The sequence below is a fragment of the Girardinichthys multiradiatus genome, chromosome 18, assembly GCF_021462225.1.
Source record: "Girardinichthys multiradiatus isolate DD_20200921_A chromosome 18, DD_fGirMul_XY1, whole genome shotgun sequence".
Taxonomy (NCBI): domain Eukaryota; kingdom Metazoa; phylum Chordata; class Actinopteri; order Cyprinodontiformes; family Goodeidae; genus Girardinichthys; species Girardinichthys multiradiatus.
The window spans coordinates 7981789-8001869 of NC_061810.1; the positions used below are offsets into that span (position 1 = coordinate 7981789).

The following is a 20081-nucleotide window of genomic DNA, read 5'->3' on the forward strand; positions in this document are numbered from 1 at the left end:
GTAGCAACCTTCTCTGTGAGCTTCTAGCCTGATTTGCATCATAATATGAAAATATCTGGTCCTTTACTTCAGTCATAATAAAAGCATTAAATCCTAACGTAGCTGAACACATTAAAAGGTCCTTTAGATCAACACATTGCATCTCATTCCTGCAGCCGGTCTTATATTCTAGTTCTACATGTAGACAGAAAAAGGTTTTGCTCAATAAACCAGGAAAATATCTCCTGGTTCCAGTAAGACGTAGTAGAAAGTTCAAAAGTAAGCCTCCCTCTTCTCTTTCATATCTTCTGTGCTGATTCTAAACATAAAGTTCTGGGTTTAAAGATGCAGGATAATTAAGAAATAAATCATAGCAATTAATCACAGGTGGACCATTGATTAGTTAACTATTTTATTTTTCTGAATTACACATGTAATTTTATATAAACTAAACTAATTAAACAAGGATACAGTTTTACTGAAGGTGAGACATACATATATGTATACAGTTATTAATAACTGTAATATTAGTACTGATAAGGTCCAGGATGAGGCTCTATGCTATATTTTAAACACCACAACTTAACACCCTTTCCACTCAAAGTGTTTAATAGTAAGAACTGCACTAATATCTCACATGTAGAACAAAAGACTGGGTTGAAAAATGTTTATTTTATTATTTTTGGCAGGCCAAATTGCTCCAGAAGTGGAATGAAGGGCTGAATAGATGGTGGTAAAAGAGAACAGGTTCAGAAAAGAAGGAACAATTTTAATAAAATGTTTCAAAAGCTCTTGGCATCATAAAATAAATGTCTGACTAAGATTTAGGAAAATCAGCTTTATCCCACTTTTTTGAAATATCAGAATAAAGACAATGAAGCCTCAGGAGGTGAACACTTTGAGAATGTAACTTTTAAAAAAGGTAATTTATGTAGATGACAAAAGAAGCAAATTTATCTGGCCCATAGTAAACATCTCTGAGTTTAAGAAAATCTTTTGTCAGCAAAAATTCAGATTAAGTTATTTTCTAAATACCTCAAAATGTGTCAATATTTGCTTCAGCAAAATGGTTTTTCATCAGGCCTAAACTCTGTTTCTCCTTGTGCTTCATTCAGCTTCTAACAAAAAAATTAAATTAAAATTATTGTAAACCTTTTTAGTTTGATTCACAATAATTTACATTCAGTCTAAAACCAGCCGAGACAGAGAACTGGTACAATATGTCCTATATTATTTAAATTTTATTTTAAATTACCTATACATTCTCTTATTGAAATCTAATTATTTTGGATTTGGGCTAAAGCCCCCAATGTTTTGAGACCCTAAAAACGCCCCTCCTGGTGTTTGGGTTTACGTCCCTGCTTACTACCGTGACTTTTCACCACTGTGTAGACCTCCTTAGACCTGCCTGTGTTTTCTATGTCCTGCCTGCAATTGTAAGTTTACCAGTTCTTATTATTAAATCCATTCATCAACTTACTATGCTGCTTCCTCACTTTTGTATGAGCTTTGGTCCTGCCACAACCTCACCTAACATGACACTTGTAGGCTGCTGTGCATATTTATCTAGAAATCTACATGCTCTCTGGGACTGTCCACCTGTCTGTTGCTTTTGGCTAAAAATATGTGAAGGCCTATCAATATGCCTTAAGTACAGAGTCCCACTCTGCCTTCTTGGTGATATGTGAATTTGTAAACTAATAGATGCCACACAAATCTTGCAGTTCTTCCAATCTTGCATGTAGGTGTCAGTGGTAGGGTGGAGGTGCTGCAACTGCTGGTGCTAAGGGAGGCCAGGCTCCTAGGTGGCTTATGGCCTGCTCTGGCTCCCAGCTGGGGGCCTCCCTGGCATCCCTTGCCAGGCAAATCTCCCTAATGCTGTGGTTGCTGGGGCTTGGTGGCCTGAGGGTGTGGGGGCACAGGTGGAGTTGATTAGGGTCTGGGGTTGAGAGGAGGGTCAAGGGATTTGTGTTATGCCTAGGTGGACATTGGGGTTTTGGTGAAAGGTGTTACTTTTAAGGTTTTATGATGTCGAAGTTACTTTTGCTATGATGTATTCTTCTCATTGTATTTTCATAACATTTAAGGATCAACTGACCATCTTGAAATTACATTTCTATGCTCAATGAAAGATATTTGGTCATAGCTTCAGTTCTACTTTCAGTCTCAGGAGGCCAGCAGGTGAGTGAAGCATCTCCCAAGACAAGAGTAAAATAAAGTTATGCTCTGCTTCAGTCGCAGTTGCGTTGAATCAGTAGCAATCGTACAAATATGAGGTATACATGACAGCTGAGAGCTGGTGCATGTCCGAAACATTAGGGGCAACCTGGTTTATGTGGTGATGAAATTATGTATGCTATCGTATTAAATGCAATGGAAGGTGAGCAATATTTTCCTGTGGCCAGCGTTAAAAATCAAAACGGAACTGCACAAAACTTTGATAGGTCTTATCATGGGGGTCACAACGGTGGCGCTGGGGTAAAGCGTGCAACCCATGTACGGAGGCTGCAGTCCTCATCGCAGTTGTTACAGTTTAGAGTCCCGGCCTTTTGACCTTTGCTGCATGTCTTCTCACATCTCTCTCCACCCCATTTCCTGTCGGTCAACTTGCAAAATAAAGGCCATTAGTGCCACAAAACCTTTTTTTAATTATATTTAACCAAAAAGTTACTTGACCTTAAAACTTTTGCATTTCCAGCTTATGTTGCTCTGATAATCAAAAATCTTAAGAATTGTAGGATAATGTTATGTCATGTCCTTTTGTCTGTGTGCCTTGTTGAAGAAGCACCTTCCATTAGCCTTTATAGAGTTTAACTGTGTCTCGAATTTTTGGTTGTGAAAGTTACAGTTGCTCCCTATCTCACTGGCCAATAGGCAGTGACAAACATTTTTCTGTTATATCAAGAAATGCTTGAAGTTCCTGAAAATTCAACAGAGTACATGTGGCAGCAAGTCACTTTCCAGTTAAATTGAGAGGTATTTTAACTTTCCATAAAAATGTAAAACAAGCATTTAGTTTGATTTATAGTGTATCATTTGGCGTTCAATGTGAAAATCATTGAATGTAAACTTTGTGCAGAGTTGTTTCCAAGAACACTAAAACACAATGTAAAAGTCAAACTTCTAATGCAGCCTTGTCCTTTTCAACCATCTGTTAAACAATAAGAAGAATGATCAATTGAGAACCTCCATGTTTTGCTCTGTACCATGCTGAGGGCCATTATAATGCTTGTTCCTGCTTGGACAGTTGTGTTTTCCAAGTTCCCGGGAGTTCTGTCAATTAGAAGTCTGAGCCAGAGAGAACATTTATTCTCAATGTATTTTTGCGAAAGTCACAGCTTCAGTTTCTCTCTCTTCAAAATGAAGCCAGGAAAAACAAATGACATCCTTTTTAAAGTTTGGAATCCTGAGCCCCAAAAATTCTTTTCCTCCTATTCTCCAGTTCAGACCATAATAGATCCATCAGTGTCAGCCTGATAGTTTACGCCAACTGTTCTGCCTGGCAATGATTAGATGGATTCCATGTGAGTAGGTATCCTATTATGTTATAATGGGAACTGCAATCAGGATCCGTGTGTGAACAGTGGCTGACATCCTACCATAAAGCAGACTGAAGCAGGCTCTGGCAGACACTAAAAAACCAATGAATGCATGAATCTTTTACTCTTGAGAAAAACACATTCATAAAGAAAGGACATTCCTTCTGCTTTCACTGTCACTCTTCATACCATATCAATGAGGCATCAAAACCTTTGGGCTAGAGATACATCTGGAGACAGGATTTATGTTGAGGTAAAATGGCCCTCTCATTTCCAATCCCAAATCAAATTTATCTGGCTCCATTGCTCGCATCTCCAAAAGAAACTCAGCAGAATGGACAGCCTTTCTCTTGGCAGGCGCCACAAACATCTTGGAAAAAGTCACAGGGACCAAAAACCATCCAGGAATAGACTCCTTCACAGTGTTACACTGTAGAGTGAAACACATGAGTAGAGTGCTGGTGGAGGCATAATGAAAAATAATACACTGTGGGAATGGAAAGCTTGAATCCAAGAGGATTATTAACAGTTGCCAAGCAGTCTGTACTTGGAAAGATCAACTGTATATTGTAAACTGGTATGGCCCAGTATTAGATTCTCACAGTAAGATACAATTTGAAAAATATACACTGTTTTATAATATCATGCCATCACACCCTTACAGTTATGTGCATGAGAAAAAAAGTAGTAGACTTCTTTTAGCTAGCTGACTGGAAGTTCTAAGCTGAAAGTGGGGAAGGGGAAGTTCAACATTACTGTATGTTCCACACAGCCGAATACAACATTGGTCATGATAGAACTTCATTTAGTATTTCATTAAAATCCCTTTTAACTGTAAGGCTGTGATTGAAAATTTTAGCAGTTTTAAAAGTGTAACTCTTTAAACCTTGGTATATCTGTATGCTGTTAACCAGCCCATGATAAATTGTAAATAAACCAGGAAAACTAAATAAATTATTGGCATTTATGTAAGTGACTAAGTGCCAATAAATAAATTATTGGCATTTATGTAAGTGACACCTGAGATTGCTGAATTGCTGAATCTCAGCAATCTCAGTAAAAACATATTTTACAGTTAAAAGGGATTTTAATGAAATACTAAATGAAGTTCTATCATGACCAATGTTGTATTCGGCCGTATGGAACATACAGTAATGTTGAACTTCCCCTTCCCCACTTTCAGCTTAGAACTTCCAGCCAGCTAGCTAAAAGAAGTCTACTACTTTTTTTCTCATGCACATAACTGTAAGGGTGTGATTGAAAATTTGAGCAGTTTTAAAAGTGTAACTCTTTAAACCTTGGTATATCTGTATGCTGTTAACCAGCCCATGATAAATTGTAAATAAACCAGGAAAATTAAATAAATTATTGGCATTTATGTAAGTGACACCTGAGATTGCTGAATTGCTGAAATCTGTGAATGTGTTTAGAAATTTTTAGAATGGTTTTGCCGTTAAAACGTTTTCTAGTAAATTTAATAAAAAAGCAGTTCATTACTTTTGAAACAAAGCAAGTGTTGCTGCAAATTACATTACAGCATCTACAATCCAATGTACGCGACTAGTAAAACAATGTGTATATTACATTGTATGGATATGATATCAGAATTTTATCCAAATCTGACAAATATAATGTCAACAAACATTAGTCTCAAGCACCAGCATCTCAGCCTTATTCTTTCAGCATCTATACCCAGAAATACCATTTAACTGTTTGTAAATATTATAATATTGCACTTCTTGTAAGCCTATATTTACTCCTCCCCATCCTTCCTGTAATTAAAGTCAACCAATCACAGCTTTCACAAACTCCTTCCACACCCAAGAACCTTCCCCTGTTTACTACAGCAGCCCCTACTTGGAAGATCGGTCTCCTCGAGTCCTGAAGCAGGTGCGGAGGACCACTTAAAGGTTCTGACTTGATGACTTCAGACAATGGAAGAAGCTGTACAGAATCAAACCAGTAATATATAAGGGCTCTGTCCATCTAAAGCTGTGAAGGTTAAGACTAAAAATAAACATACCAAGTAAACACACCAATACAACAGTATAAACATGCACAGACAAAACATGAATTGTAATCTCTAGTTCAGTTGTTGATACCATTGATCTAAATTTGGAGATTTTTCTCAAATAAACAACTTTCTAACTATCTTTTTGTTGCTTCTGTTTTGGCTAAATGTCCATAAAGAGGTGCAGGGCAGCGAACCTGATTTAATTACCTCTAATCACTAAATCCGACCACCATTTAAAATAAATAAAACACATAACTGAATAATGTATCCCAATCTGTAAATACAAACTGAATAAAGAACATGTTTAAGACTCACCACCTTAACTTTATTTGAATGTCATGACATGCTTATTGAATTCCTGGTGGCATGTTTAACGTAACTAATTTGTTTGCGTGTGTATTCTGTCCTAGTAGCCTAGTCAGACTGTATGGTGGGTCTGATCAGATGGGCTCTACAAATAGGGGCAGAATCATATTTTCCTCCTCTGGTATATTTGATTGTTGAATTAACGGCATGACAGACCAGATTTGGTTCAGACAACAAAGTGGGTATGTCACAACAAATGCAACAAGACAAAGATTACCAACGGTACAGAATACGAAAAAAAATGTTTAGGAACCAGGGAATGATAAAAGTCACAAAAGTAAAAAAAAAAAAAAAAAAGTCATGATAAAAGTAGCTAAAAAATTCCAGTCTCATGAAGCTGAGACTGGAATTAAAACCAGTCAGTGGGTCTCATTGTCATTAATTGTCAGCCATTTGGGCATTGCTTGAGTGTGGAGTGCTCTGGATGGTATCATATCTACTCGCTAAACAAAAAAGCAGTGAAAACAAAAAGGGCAACCTCCTCTGGATGAGAGTGCTCATTGTCTTTGACTTGTATGCTTCGTTTGATCTCATTCACTCCATTCTAATGTCTGTACTGTTCATTATATTTCATCTTTTGTCTTTATCCTGTCATCCATCTGGTATATGGCTGTGGCAATACCCATCAAATTATTTCCTTCAAACCAAAGATAATCCAAGTAAACAGGCTGTGATGTTTGTTTAGATCTATTCAAAATCAAAGAACACAGATATTTGCTTAAAGTCTCCTTGTTTAAATGCTTAAATAAATATAATAAATCTTCTACCTAAGGATTTCAAATATAATAATTCTAAATTATCTTCTAACAAGCCTTACTTTGGATAAGTTAATATTCAGTAGTGTGTATTTATTGCAGTTATATCTGTAAAATATTGAATCTGACATGTATATCTGTCTGACCATACAGACCTGAGACACTCACATGGAGATCTGCCATCTCCTCCTCACATGCCACGAAATCTGGGCCAAAATCACAGCCTAATTCATACACTCATAAATCTTCTCCCCAAGGCTCTGATGTCAACTGTATCCTCTGAAACACATTGGCACATGAACATATATTTGCAAGGTTCATCATAACTGTGGGAGGATTTTTAGAACAATGCTTTTCAATCCCTGTTGAGTGCCAAAGTTTCAGGCCTTTGATGTTGAAAAGAAAGTTCAAGAGAGTACTGCTTTAATTTTGCAGATCTTTAAAAGCTACCAAGGTCTACAATTGTTTAGAAAAAAGAAGATGGCTAAAAAAGATTAATCCCAGCAAAAAAAAGGAAAACAATAACACGGGTTTCTACCTGTGAGGGTGAAAGTAAAGATTTCAGGAAGAGATAGAATTCCAAAACTTTTATTTGATTTGCAGCAGGACATGTTTTCATCTGTTTATAGTTCCTCTGAGGATACAAAATGTTAAATGAGCAACAGACTGCTGAGTGAGAGCAATGTATAACAAACTGGCAGGGGACTTCTACTTCAGGCTTTTAAAACTCATTTCATATCTTCTTCTTTGGTTGCTTTAAAATTATATCCAATCACTTCTTCTGCTTTGGCTTGAAGAAATGAAAGGTCAAAAGAACAGGATGTGATATTTTGGAAGCTGTGTGACTGATGTAAACAGAGATGGATTCAGAGACAAAGAGGAAGTAAGTAGGGTGGCAAAGAAAGGGACACAGATGCTTCTAATTTTAGAGATCAGACCAAATACATTAATCTTCTACCATCACCAAAACAGTACCTCGTTATTTAAAGAAGACACATCAAGAATTGATCAAATTCAAAATACAAATGAACTTTTTACATTTGTGGACGTTTTGTAAGTTTTGATTAATGATCTATTAGTTTGCAGTGCTATAACTAATTAATTGTTTAAAACAAAAACACTAAAGTGAGCCAGTTCTCTGCACATATTTCAGGCACTTTGAGGGAATGTCCACTTTATTTGCTTTCATAAATACGCTTCCTCTGAAGGCAGTTACCAAGAAATGCAAAGGCAGTTTCTCAAACATTTACTTAAAAAGGCTCAGGTCAAGTAGGAGTGCCAAAAAAACTTGTCTAGCTTTAACATTCCCCTTATTTAGAGTGAGGTGAATAAGTATTTCTTAGCATCAGAACAATTATCAAAATAATCACCCTCTGCAACAGAAGTTACCCTGTTACACTGTGTGTATCACATGATCTTCAAACATGAAGAAATAAATACTTTGTGTAACAGATACACATATTCAATATATGGAGAATGTGTATCATTTATGTCAATTTTTTAAACAGTATGCTAACTGGGATGAAGGGTGTAAAATTGAAAGTATGTTACTGTATAAGAGCGGAGTAAAGATAAGGTTGCTTCTTCTGTAAAGTTACAATTCCGATAATATATATTTCTCATATTTAATGGTCAGCTGACCATCTAAAGATGGAAGTTTAATGCTCCCAATTGCTAAAAAATATTAGCTGCCCTTCTGTTTGAGCTACTTATGGTCAATATCAGTAAATCAACACACCAGACTGTACCTCTCCATGAAGAATAATGAGAATAAGTATTAACAATAACATTTAAGTAGTACTTGTGAAAATAAGAGTCTTATGTGATCTGCAGTGTGAAGAACTAACTACTTTGAGCAAATTTCTAGTTATTATGTTGGTTATGGTATTAACATGCAAAAAATGCACTAAATGCACTAAAAATAAAGCATAAAGGGTAACTTTGATTGCATATTTGCTTATCTGTTTTGTGCTGGTGTAAAAAAAAAAACTGCACAATGTCATGAAAACCAACAACAAAAGAAAATCCTTGGGCCAACACACCTGAATCAAATGTATTCAAGTGTGTTGGACCAAGGACACGTCTAAAAGTTGCAGGACACTGGCCCTCGAAGACTGGTGTTGCCCACCACTGATATTGATAATGCTGTGGATTGTACCCTCCTCCTGACTGATACCTTTACACAATTTGAGCATTGGTTACCTCTCTGGAAACTGTGGCTATAGCTAAAGGATAGAAATGTTCAAATATTAGGAAATGTATACAGGAACAGCTGAAATTTAGGAAACAGTGAGAGACGATATGCATGTCTGGTCCTGGACTTAAATTAAAGGGGTGGCATGATATCTGTGCAGACAAATAGATTATGAATTCTACAAATAGTTCGCTCAAGTGGTTGAGTCAGTTGACTGGAGTGCAATCATCAATTTGACCTCATTACAATGAAAATTAGTAAGCTAATTTTATTAAAAACACATAGACCTGCCAAGTGGATTATCCAAAGTAACATCATTCCTCAAAAAGTGTCTGCACGAAGCTTCATCCATTAGAGCTAAATAATTGGAGCGTCACCAAAAGCAGGAGAGGAAGGAGCATCATCTGTGCATGATAGCAAAGAAGAAAGTCAAAGAAAATAAAACTAAAGAAGACAGGGCTCTTCTCCCTTCTCCTGCCATCCGTCTCTAACACATTAATTGAGTTTGAATGGATTGGAGATCTATGGTAGGGAGGTCTCACCATTGCTCAGCGGTAAAAGGAATTAAAATTTGAAATCAATTTGTTTGTTTCTACAAACCTACTTACCTCTGTGGGAATGGAAAATCAATTAAGGAAATTAAAAATTGAAGTAGCAACAAGAAAGTCATTTTCAACAAGCAGTGCTGCTTTCATCTCCCCCAGAGCACAGGCGCCAAGTGGCATTGAGGATCAGATGGTGCCTTTATCTCAGCTCCTCAGTCGATGTTTGGCTTCGTGGAGATATTCAAGGAAAGTATCTGACCTCTGAACGTTTGGCCTCTGAAGTGTGGGACTCACAGGGCCCACCTGGCTCTGCAGGCTGGTGTGAAATACACACACAAACATATATGCAATAAAGCCACAGCCCCAGTTCAAACGACTTTGCACAAAGAAGGCAAAGATCCATAACATAAGAGGTATTTGTTTAATGTTCTGCAACTAAAGCCATCCTCTTCTGAACCTCTGCACTGCAAAATGTTGCCTTTTTTCATCCTGAATTTCACTGAAGATTCTAAAGTTGCATACATTAAACTCACTCTTCAAGCTTAAAGCTTTAGAACCTCAAGCCTTCACATGTAGTAGAGAAATGTTAATGTTTCCACTTTACAAAGAACTCATACAAATGTCTGTTTACTGAGAAAAATCCCAGCTGCAGTTCTTCCAAAGGTTTCATTAGTTAAGGCGAACACATTAAAGTGCAAATAAACGATAGCACGGACATAGAGAGGTTAGAGGTAAGGAGACAGACGGTCTCTTTGAAGATAACAGTCCACTCTGGCTGGAAATGGACCACACAGCTCAGTCAGTCGATAGCCATCTTTTCCCTCAGTTGGACATCAGCATGAGGGGTAAAAGGTCAATCTACAACAAACAGGAAGAGTGTGTGGCCAAGCTGAAAAATAGGGTTAGACATGCTGTAACGTTTTCTCATTTTTCAATATGTACTTAATAGATGCTATTATTTCAACTACAGATGTACGGTGGCCGGGGGGTGCAAAACACTTTTACAAGTACCGAAACAAATTTACATTTCAGAAAACAAATTTACATTTCAGAAAACACTTTTACATTTCAGAAAACACTTTTACATTTCAGAAAACAAATTTACATTTCAGAAAATCAACCGGAAAGGGAATGTACCAACGCCGAGGCTGACCCGGAAGTCAGCCTCAGGGGCTGCATCCTTCAAAGGCCGTATTTGTAGGCCGATTACATTACAGTGCGGCGACGAAGGCTGTCCCAATTCATGAATCATGACTCCCTCAAATGCGGCCGACAAATGTGTCCTTATTTTGCCCGATTTGAAGGATGGGTCGTGAGTATCCTTCGCGGCCCATCATTTCCCATCATTCATTGCGGGTCGAAGCGGATTGGTCAAGCAGGGGAAGCCATGGCGGACCATGGCAACAAAAGCTGTGAGTAAATTGTGGTAAATTACACTTTCTGTGACACAAATTAACTTCTACAATGTTTTTAGTGCAGGAATATAACTATATAGACGTGAAATATCTGCTTGATTTATCTAGACATCGCTTAATTTCAAACGTGCTCCAACGTGTTCGGAGTTTTCCGTTCCCGGCGTAGTAACGAAAGTTACGTATGTAACTACGGTTCTATGAATCCCGAATGACCGCCAGAGGCGGTGCTTCAAGCACTGAATGATCATTCTTGCGCATGCGCAGGTCGAGAAATTAATAACAACATGGTCACATGTAACCTACCGGTGGCTCACGTGAGTCTATATAGTCACATGACACCGGGAGTCCAGTCCCGACAATCTTCTCGCGAGCACGCGGAGACCGAGGGACCGAGCGCTCTGGCGGTCATCCGGGATTCATAGAACCGTAGTTACATACGTAACTTTCGTTCTATTTCATCCCTACTGACCGCCAGAGGCGGTGCTTCAAGCACTGGATGACGCATACCAACAGGGTTCCGAGGGATCCCACGGAGACCCCAAGGAACACAGCAACACCACTAACCTCAGTGGGACGCAGAAGGCGATTTCTCCAGTATTCCCTGCAGGGGATGCGGCGTGGCGACGTTCACCCTAGCCACAGAGATCATCTCCACAATCCAACGTGCCAACCGCTGTCTAGAAAGGGCCTAACCTTTCCGAGAGCCAGCATAATAAACGAAAAGACAGTCAGTCCGACGAATGGGTGCCGTGGAGCGGACATACGCCTCAAGCGCTCGGACAGGGCAAAGAGGCTCAGAGGGGGCACCAGGATTAAATCGGGAAAGCCGGAGTGGCAGCACACTGCCAGCCACTGCAGGCACCTTTGGCACAAAGGAAGCATTAGTCCACAGTGTAACACCGGAGTCATCCGGGTTCCACCGGCAACATGGTTCAGACACAGACAGAGCATGCTATTCCCCCACCCATTTGGCAGAAGCAATGGCCAACAGTAAGGTTGTTTTCAGGGAGAGACACTTGAGATCCGCCCCTGTAACGGGCTCAAAGGGGGGGGGACTGAAGAGTCGCAAGCACTAGCGACATATCCCACGTAGAGGCCACAGGGCGCCTGGGCGGACACAAGCGCCTGGCACCCTTAAGGAACAGCGCGACATCCCCATGCCGGCCAACAGAGCAACCACCAAACCCAACATGCCAACGGGAAATGGCTGCTACATACACCTTCAAGGTGGAAGGGGATCGCCCTAGATCCAGCAACTCCTGGAGGAAGGACAGCAAATGGGAAACAGGACAGTGAATAGGGTCCAGTCCCTTACCACGGCACCAGCCGGCAAAGACCGCCCATTTAGCACCATAGGCGGCCCGCGTGGACAGTGCCCATGCACCAGTCATGGTCTGTACAACCCTGCCTCCATAATGGGAGAAGGCAGAGCCTGCACCTGTAGAGGCCAAAGCCAGAGTTTCAGGCGCTGGAGAATCCGGCCTCCCATCTGGGAGAGGAGGTCTCTCCTGGAGGGGAGGCGCATCGGCAAGCTGGAGCAGAGCCTGCGCACCAGAGGAAACCAGGTCCTCCCTGGCCAAAAGGGGGCTACCAGCAGGAGCTCGTGCCTGTCCTGAAGAACCCTCAGAAGCGTCTGGGGGATCAAGGGAGACGGGGGAAAGGCGTAGAGAAGGGTCCGGGGCCACTCGTGCGCCAGTGCGTGGCAGCCCAGAGGACTGGCATTGTCCATCAGGGAAAACCAGAGGGGACAGTGAACTGTATCAGTGAACTGCATCTCTCCGCCCTGCCGAAGGTGGCCCAAATGCAATCCACCACCTCCGGGTGAAGCCGCCACTCCCCCGGAAGTGGCACCTGCCAAGACAGAAAGTCTGCTGAGACATTCTGCGGACCTGGAATATAGGCTGCCCTGAGGCTGGCAAGGCGTGGCGCTGCCCAGACCTGGAGCCGCCGGGCCAGGGACAGTAGTCTCAGAGACCTGGATCCCCCTTGGTGATTTATATGGAAGACAACCGTGGTGTTGTCCGACCGGACCAACACATGTCGTCCTAGCAGCCCTGGAAGGAAAGCACGGAGCGCCAGGAACACAGCCATCAGCTCCAGAACATTGATATGGACCCCGCACTGCCGTGGGGACCACACCCCCTGAGCCGCACGGTCTTGCCAGGTCACTCCCCAACCCTTGGAGGAAGCATCCGTATGGACGACTTCCCTCCGCTGAGCGGGACACCCGCCATGATGTAGGACCCGTTCTGCCACTGGGACAGAGACTGTAGGCACCGAGGCACAACCCGAAGCCGTCAGAGCCGGTGAGTACGCCGGGAGGGGTCCAGGCTGACCCCGTTCAGCTACATCTGCAGGGACCGCAATGAAAGAAGTCCCAGAGGCACCACGCTGGACGCAGCAGTGAGTATGCCCAGAAGATGCAGCCACTCCACACACCGTGGAGCCCTGCCAAGACGGAAGCTCGGAAGCATGGCCAGGATATCGCCGACGCGTCGAGGAGAGGGACAGGCGATCATGGAACCAGAATCTAGAACCATGCCTAAGAAAATAGTCACCTGGGAGGGGAGCAGGCTGCTCTTCTCCAGGTTCACCCTCAAACCCAGCTGACATACGTGGGCGAGCACCGTCCGGGTGTCTCGGATCGCCTGATCGCGGGTTGCAGCACAAATGAGCCAGTATTCCAAATAGGGCAGGATCCGCAGTCCCCATGCCCGCAGGGGGGAAAGGGCCGCTGCCACACACCGGGTGAACACCCGAGGAGAAAGGGAAAGACCAAAGGGAAGAACCCGGAACTGGAAGTGCCTCCCGTGAAAGGCAAAGCGGAGAAAATGCCAATGGTCCGGAGCAACGGGGACATGAAAATAGGCGTCTTTCAGGTCGATAGCCGTGAACCAGCCTCCCGGGGAGATTGCCTGCAGAACCTCCCGGGTGGTCAACTAATGGAAAGGCAGAACCTTGAAAAAAAGTGTTCAGACCCCAGAGGTCCAGAATTGGACGAAGACCGCTGGTCTTCTTGGGAACCAGAAAATAAACTGGATAAAAACCCCCGGGATCCCGCAGTTGGTCCACCGGAACAATCGCACCCTTGTCCAGCAATGTGCAGATCTCCGGGTCCAGGCCCCCAGCCTTCATATGTCGCATATGACCGTCATCTCGGTCCGGCTGGGGGTAGGGGGCCGGCGGCGGAACTGAAGACGGTATCCTCGGGACAGAGTGGACAACACTCACGAGTCCGGGGCGTGAACAGCCCAATAACTGAGCTGGTCCGGGGAGACCATGGTCCCTTTGGGCCCTAGTCGGTCTCGGTCTAGGAGCCGTGCTTGTGGACCCCAAGAAAGGGACAGGAGGGGGGAGGGAACCCCGGAATGAGTCCCTAGCTGCCCCAGCAGCAACTGGCCGGCAGGGAGATCTATGGAGACCCACCAGCTTCTGCCGTGTTCTTGAGGCCTGGGCTGTACGCTCCAAGGCCTCCAGTGCGGCGGAACCGAAGAGTTCCCCCGGAACCACAGGAAGAGCCCTCAGCGTTCTCCTGCAAGGCTCGGTCAGGGGCGATTGCGCCAGCCACACCTGGCGCCGAGCATGGACCAATGTAGAGAGCGTGCGACGAAGCTCATGCGTCATCAGGGCGAAGGCCTGCAGTGAGGTGTCCAACAAGCCCTGAGTTGACTGGTCCAAGGGAACCGACTCCAACGAGGAGGAGAGGCCTAACATCAGATGGGAGAGTGAGTTCCCTATGCGGCCCATCCGGGCACCTGAGTCGTAGGCCCTCGCCGCTTGGCTCTCCTTCCAGACGCCAAGGGCACATCCTCAGCAGACCGTTTCGTGGAGGCCGCACCCTGCCCAAGCGGTAACGGATCCCGCTGGACAGAGACCGTCCAGTCAACAGGCTGCTCCACCGAGGACATCCGGGCCAACCGCACCGCTCAGGGCAGAATGCTGCAATTAGAGCAGGCATGATCTGAAAGTGCCTCCTTGAGATGGTCAGCACCAAGGCAGGGAGGGCACATGTCATGGCCGTCCTCCGGCTGTAGGGGAGCCGAACAGGACGCACAACAAAGATTGTCCATGACCCAGTGGACAGATGGGTTCGAACGGGCAGAAAAAACGCTGTCAAGACCCTGTTACAGCAACAAGCCGTAGGACTCAGCACGAGCAGAAAAACGCCACTGGCTGGTCGGACAATCAGAAATAACAATGTATAATTGAATGAACGGACTCAGCACGAGCAGAAAACGCTACCTGCGAGTCAGACAATCAGGAATAGCAACGTATAATTGAATGAACAGACTCAGCACGAGCAGAAAACGCCACTGGCTGGTCGGACAATCAGAAATAACAATGTATAATTGAATGAACGGACTCAGCACGAGCAGAAAACGCCACTGGCGAGTCAAATCAAAGCAAGCAGCAATCACCGCCGAAGAAAGTAAATAAACACAGCACGAGCAGAAAACACTACCGGCGAGTCAGATAATTAAAAATAGCAACGTATAATTGAATGACGGACTCAGCATGAGCAGAAAACGCCACTGGCTGGTCGGACAAACAGGAATAAACAAAAGTGAGCAGTAAACTACTGCTGAAACTAAATGGACTCAGCACGAGCAGAAAACGCCACTTGCGAGTCAGACAATCAGGAATAGCAACGTATAATTGAATGAACAGACTCAGCACGAGCAGAAAACGCCACTGGCTGGTCGGACAATCAGAAATAACAATGTATAATTGAATGAACGGACTCAGCACGAGCAGAAAACGCCACTGGCGAGTCAAATCAAAGCAAGCAGCAATCACCGCCGAAGAAAGTAAATAAACACAGCACGAGCAGAAAACACTACCGGCGAGTCAGATAATTAAAAATAGCAACGTATAATTGAATGACGGACTCAGCATGAGCAGAAAACGCCACTGGCTGGTCGGACAAACAGGAATAAACAAAAGTGAGCAGTAAACTACTGCTGAAACTAAATGGACTCAGCACGAGCAGAAAACGCCACTTGCGAGTCAGACAATCAGGAATAGCAACGTATAAATGAATGAACGGACTCAGCACGAGCAGAAAACGCTACCGGCGAGCCGAACAAACTTACCAGAAATCCAGGAAGAAAAGGTAGCTTACGCAGCCTCTGGAGGGCAGAATCATCCGCAGCTCCGATCACAACGATCACGAGGCTCCCAGCAGCAAGCAATAAGAGGAACAAACAAACACAAGTCAACACCTGCATTCATCAACCTGCGCGCGAGAAGAAAGAAGGGCTGCACTCCCGGTGTCATGTGACTATATAGACTCACGTAAGCCACCGGTAGGTCACATGTGACCATGTTGTTATTAATTTCTCAAACTGCGCATGCGCAAGAATGATCATTCAGTGCTTGAAGCACCGCCTCTGGCGGTCAGTAGGGATGAAATAGAACTGGCGGTGAGGCGAGCTAGCCCGGTAGAGATCTGACCGGACTATCGGCACTAAGCTCCCGCTGGCAGTCATCACAGTGAACGTTTAACACATGTGATTTCTAACAGTTTATGTTATTATTTTACTGCAGGATCAACCTGAGTGTCCCAGTCCTGATCGCTTCTTCAACCAGGAGGACACCAGGCCTGATTTTCGGCTGAGCAGGGAGTCTCTGGCAGTGCTGCTTAATCTTTTGCACCAGGATAGGCGGGTGCTACTATTGAGACCTTGGTTTTTCTTTTCTGGCTGGCAAGTGGCACATCCTACAGAGTGGTCTGCAGAGTGTTTGGGATGCCTCGCTCTACTGTCCATCGCATCGTCCACAGAGTTACAGAGGAGATTGTGGCTATTCGTCACGAGGTCATCTACCTTCTAAAGACCCCTGAGGACTTGGAGGGAGTGTCCCGTGGGTTTGCAGGGCTGGCACGCCACAGAGCTTTTCTTAAAGCTGTGGGTGCAATTGACAGCTGCCATATCCACTTCAGGTGTCCAAGCAGCCCTGATGGTCAGTGCTACAGGAACAGGAAACTCTTCCCTTCCATAATCCTGCAAGCAGTTTCTGACCATCAGAGCCATTTTATTGACACGTATGTGGGCTGGCCTGGGTCAGTGCATGACTCTAGGGTGCTCCGCCACAACCCACTGTACAGACAGTCAGTTTATCCTCCTCCAGGGCATTTTATCCTTGCTGATGAAGGGTACCAATGCCTCCAATATCCACTCCCCCTCATCACTCCCTACAAGAGGACAAGACAAGGTGTGGGAGCCCAGCGCTTTAACAGCCATCATTACAAAAACACACTCTATAATAGAGCGTGTTTTTGGAATGTTGAAAACCAGATTCAGGGCCATCTTCCCGCAAGCGCTGGAGGAGCACCACACCTTTGTACCTCACGTAAGTTTTGACCTAGATCCATTTATATATATATATTATACATAATATATACACATATATGCACCCTCTTTTAAATTGTTTTCAGGTCATAACAGCATGCGCCATCCTCCACAACATCTGCCTTGGTGCTGGGGATGTCATGGCCCCAGAGCATGACCCAGAGGAGGCTGTAGAAGAGGATGAGGGTGAGGTCGGGACTGAGGCAGTCAGTGTTGCTCTCTGGCAGGACCAGCTTTCAGCTGAGGTGTCTGCCCTGGAGGAGGTACCACCAGAGCATGACTACTGTGTCAGCCAAGTATAATATTATAGATGTGATTAATTTTTGAGGGGTATAACTAATTGTAATATTTTGTGAGCACAATCTTCTAATTCTGCATATTTCCGATTATATCTTAGTGATGTGGCAACCGTCAATTCAGCCAGCCCTTTAAACCCACTTGATGGACGATACCGTGGACAGCGGAGAGAGGCATCACAAACATCTGCAGACCACTTGTGTGATGCTTCGCTCACCATCCAGAAAGACTAACCAAAGGTCTCAGTTGCAGCGTCCCATCCAAGTCTCTGACCTTGTGAGAGATTTAGTCACACCACCAGACTTTCTGTTCAGAAAGACATCTGCCTTTTTGTTCTGTTGAAGAGGTTTTTCCAGGAACTGGTCACTCAGGTTGATCCTGCTGTCGCCATTGTAAATATTTGTACAGTTTTATTTTTTGCCTTTTGTTTCTTGTAATCTTGATCTGTTTGAATGTTTTCTTCCCCCATTCTGTTTAAAGTGCTGTTTGTATTTTTCATAATAAATTCTGTTTATAACTTTAAATGAAGTTGATGTATTGTTAGATCAAATGTAAATAACAATAGTGACAAAAACAATTTTGAAATTTATTAGAACACCTTAAAACTTTAAGAAACAATCTGAACAAAACTTAATATTTCTTATGTAGCACCTTATTTTGGTGCCATTCTTTGGAAAACAGTCTGTCCATTTTCTGTGCCTTCTTCTCCTCTGCTTCTCTCTGTACCCTCATGTCCTCCCTGACCAACTCCATCATCTCCTCATCTCTGTCCCTCTTTCTTTTCTGACCTCTTCCTGCTGGCTCACTGTCTTCCTTCTCCATCTGGTTGCCCACCGCTCTGCTTGGCCCTGGAGTGTCCTCAAGGATGGAGGCAATTAGGACAGGAGGTGTTGTGGAAGACCTCTGTCCCACCACCTCATCGATAAGGACAAACCAGGGCCAAGTAGCAGCATTGGGCTTTTCACTGACTCCCTCTCCTGACCCTGGATACATACAATCCTAAAGTTAGATGGAATAAAAAAAAATTAAAAATTGACTAAACAGAGAAACCAACAAGACTTTTAGAAATATTTTTTTAATTTGTGTGTGACATGAGAACTTCTGAACATACTCTAAATTCTTCTTTTTTTTTACAAATTGTCCCACATTGTTTTGGCCTGCAAAGTGGGTGACCTTCCCCTGTTGGTCCATCTTCTCCAAAATTGTCCTAAACCAAAAGAAGTATGTTAATCACTGGATGGATATTTATGAAAGTTAGAAAGATAGGAGTTATTGAAACTGACTGCAAAGAACGTTGTTATTGTACCTCCAAGCCACGGTGGTTGAGTTTTTAGCTCCAGTAAAAAGGTGGTGGTTCTCACCCCTGAGCTTAAAAAACTGGCCCGTCTGCTCCTTTGTACCTAAAACAAATATGAAAATACCAAAAAAAAAAAAAAAAAACATCTTGCTTAATATCAGAGCAAAAATAAAGCCTTTTTTAATTTCACATTTGTCTTAATTTGTCAGTCAGTCAGTCATTTTCTACCGCTTATTCCATAGTGGGTCACAGGGGTGCTGGTGCCTATCTCCAGCAGTCTATGGGCGAGAGGCAGGGTACACCCTGGACAGGTCGCCAGTCCATCGCAGGGCAACACACAACCATGCACACACTCATTCATACACCTAAGGGCAATTTAGAGTTACCAATTAACCTAACAGGCATGTCTTTGGGAGGAAGCCGGAGTACCTGGTGAGAACCCACGCATGCACGGGGAGAACATGCAAACTCCATGCAGAAAGACCCCTGGCCGGGAATCGAACCCAGGACCTTTTTGCTGCAAGGCAACAGTGCTACCACCGTGCAGCCAGAAAATATAAAAATATAAAAATATTTCTATGCAAATGTCTAAAACAAGCTCTTTCAAACTTTTCACTTCTTTACTGAGATTCACTTACATTTGGAGGTGCATTCCTCGTCAAGTGTACGTGGAATCAGAAATTATAATGCTAACTGAATTATAAATAAACTTTTAAAACATGTAGCACATTTTTTTATTAAAAATTAATATTGAAAAGCTTATTTATTCTCAATCACACTCTCCAGCGATACAGTTGGATTACATAACCTCACCGCTGGTAGGGCTGGCGAGGCGAGTCAGTTACTACGCCGGGAACTGAAAACTCCAAACACGTTGGAGCACGTTTGAAATTAAGCAATGTCTAGATAAATCAAGCGGATATTTCACGTCTACATAGTTATATTCTTGCACTAAAAACATTGTAGAAGTTAATTTGTGTCACAGAAAGTGTAATTTACCACAATTTACTCACTGCTTTTGCTGCTATGGTCCGCCATGGCTTCCCCTGCTTGACCAATCCGCTTCGACCCGCAATGAATGATGGGAAATGATGGGCCACGAAGGATACTCACGACCCATCCTTCAAATCGGGCCAAATAAGGACACATTTGTCAGCCGCATTTGAGGGACTCATGATTCATGAATTGGTACAGCCTTCGTCGCCGCGCTGTAACGTAATCGGCCTGCAAATACGGCCTTCGAAGGATGCAGCCCCTGAGGCTGACTTCCGGGTCAGCCTCGGCGTTGGTACATTCCCTTTCCGGTTGATTTTCTGAAATGTAAAAGTGT

The 20081-nt window shown here is 43.4% G+C and overlaps 1 long non-coding RNA gene across 1 annotated transcript; it reads right to left on the reverse strand.

The window, feature by feature from the left end:
* Nucleotides 1–9089: 9089 nt before the first annotated feature.
* Nucleotides 9090–16033, reverse strand: LOC124883505. The gene is made up of 2 exons (XR_007042222.1): nucleotides 15901–16033; nucleotides 9090–10250 (listed from the first exon to the last, which is right to left on the reverse strand). It is a non-coding gene; the product is annotated as an uncharacterized LOC124883505 (long non-coding RNA).
* Between the last annotated feature and the right edge of the window lie 4048 nt (nucleotides 16034–20081).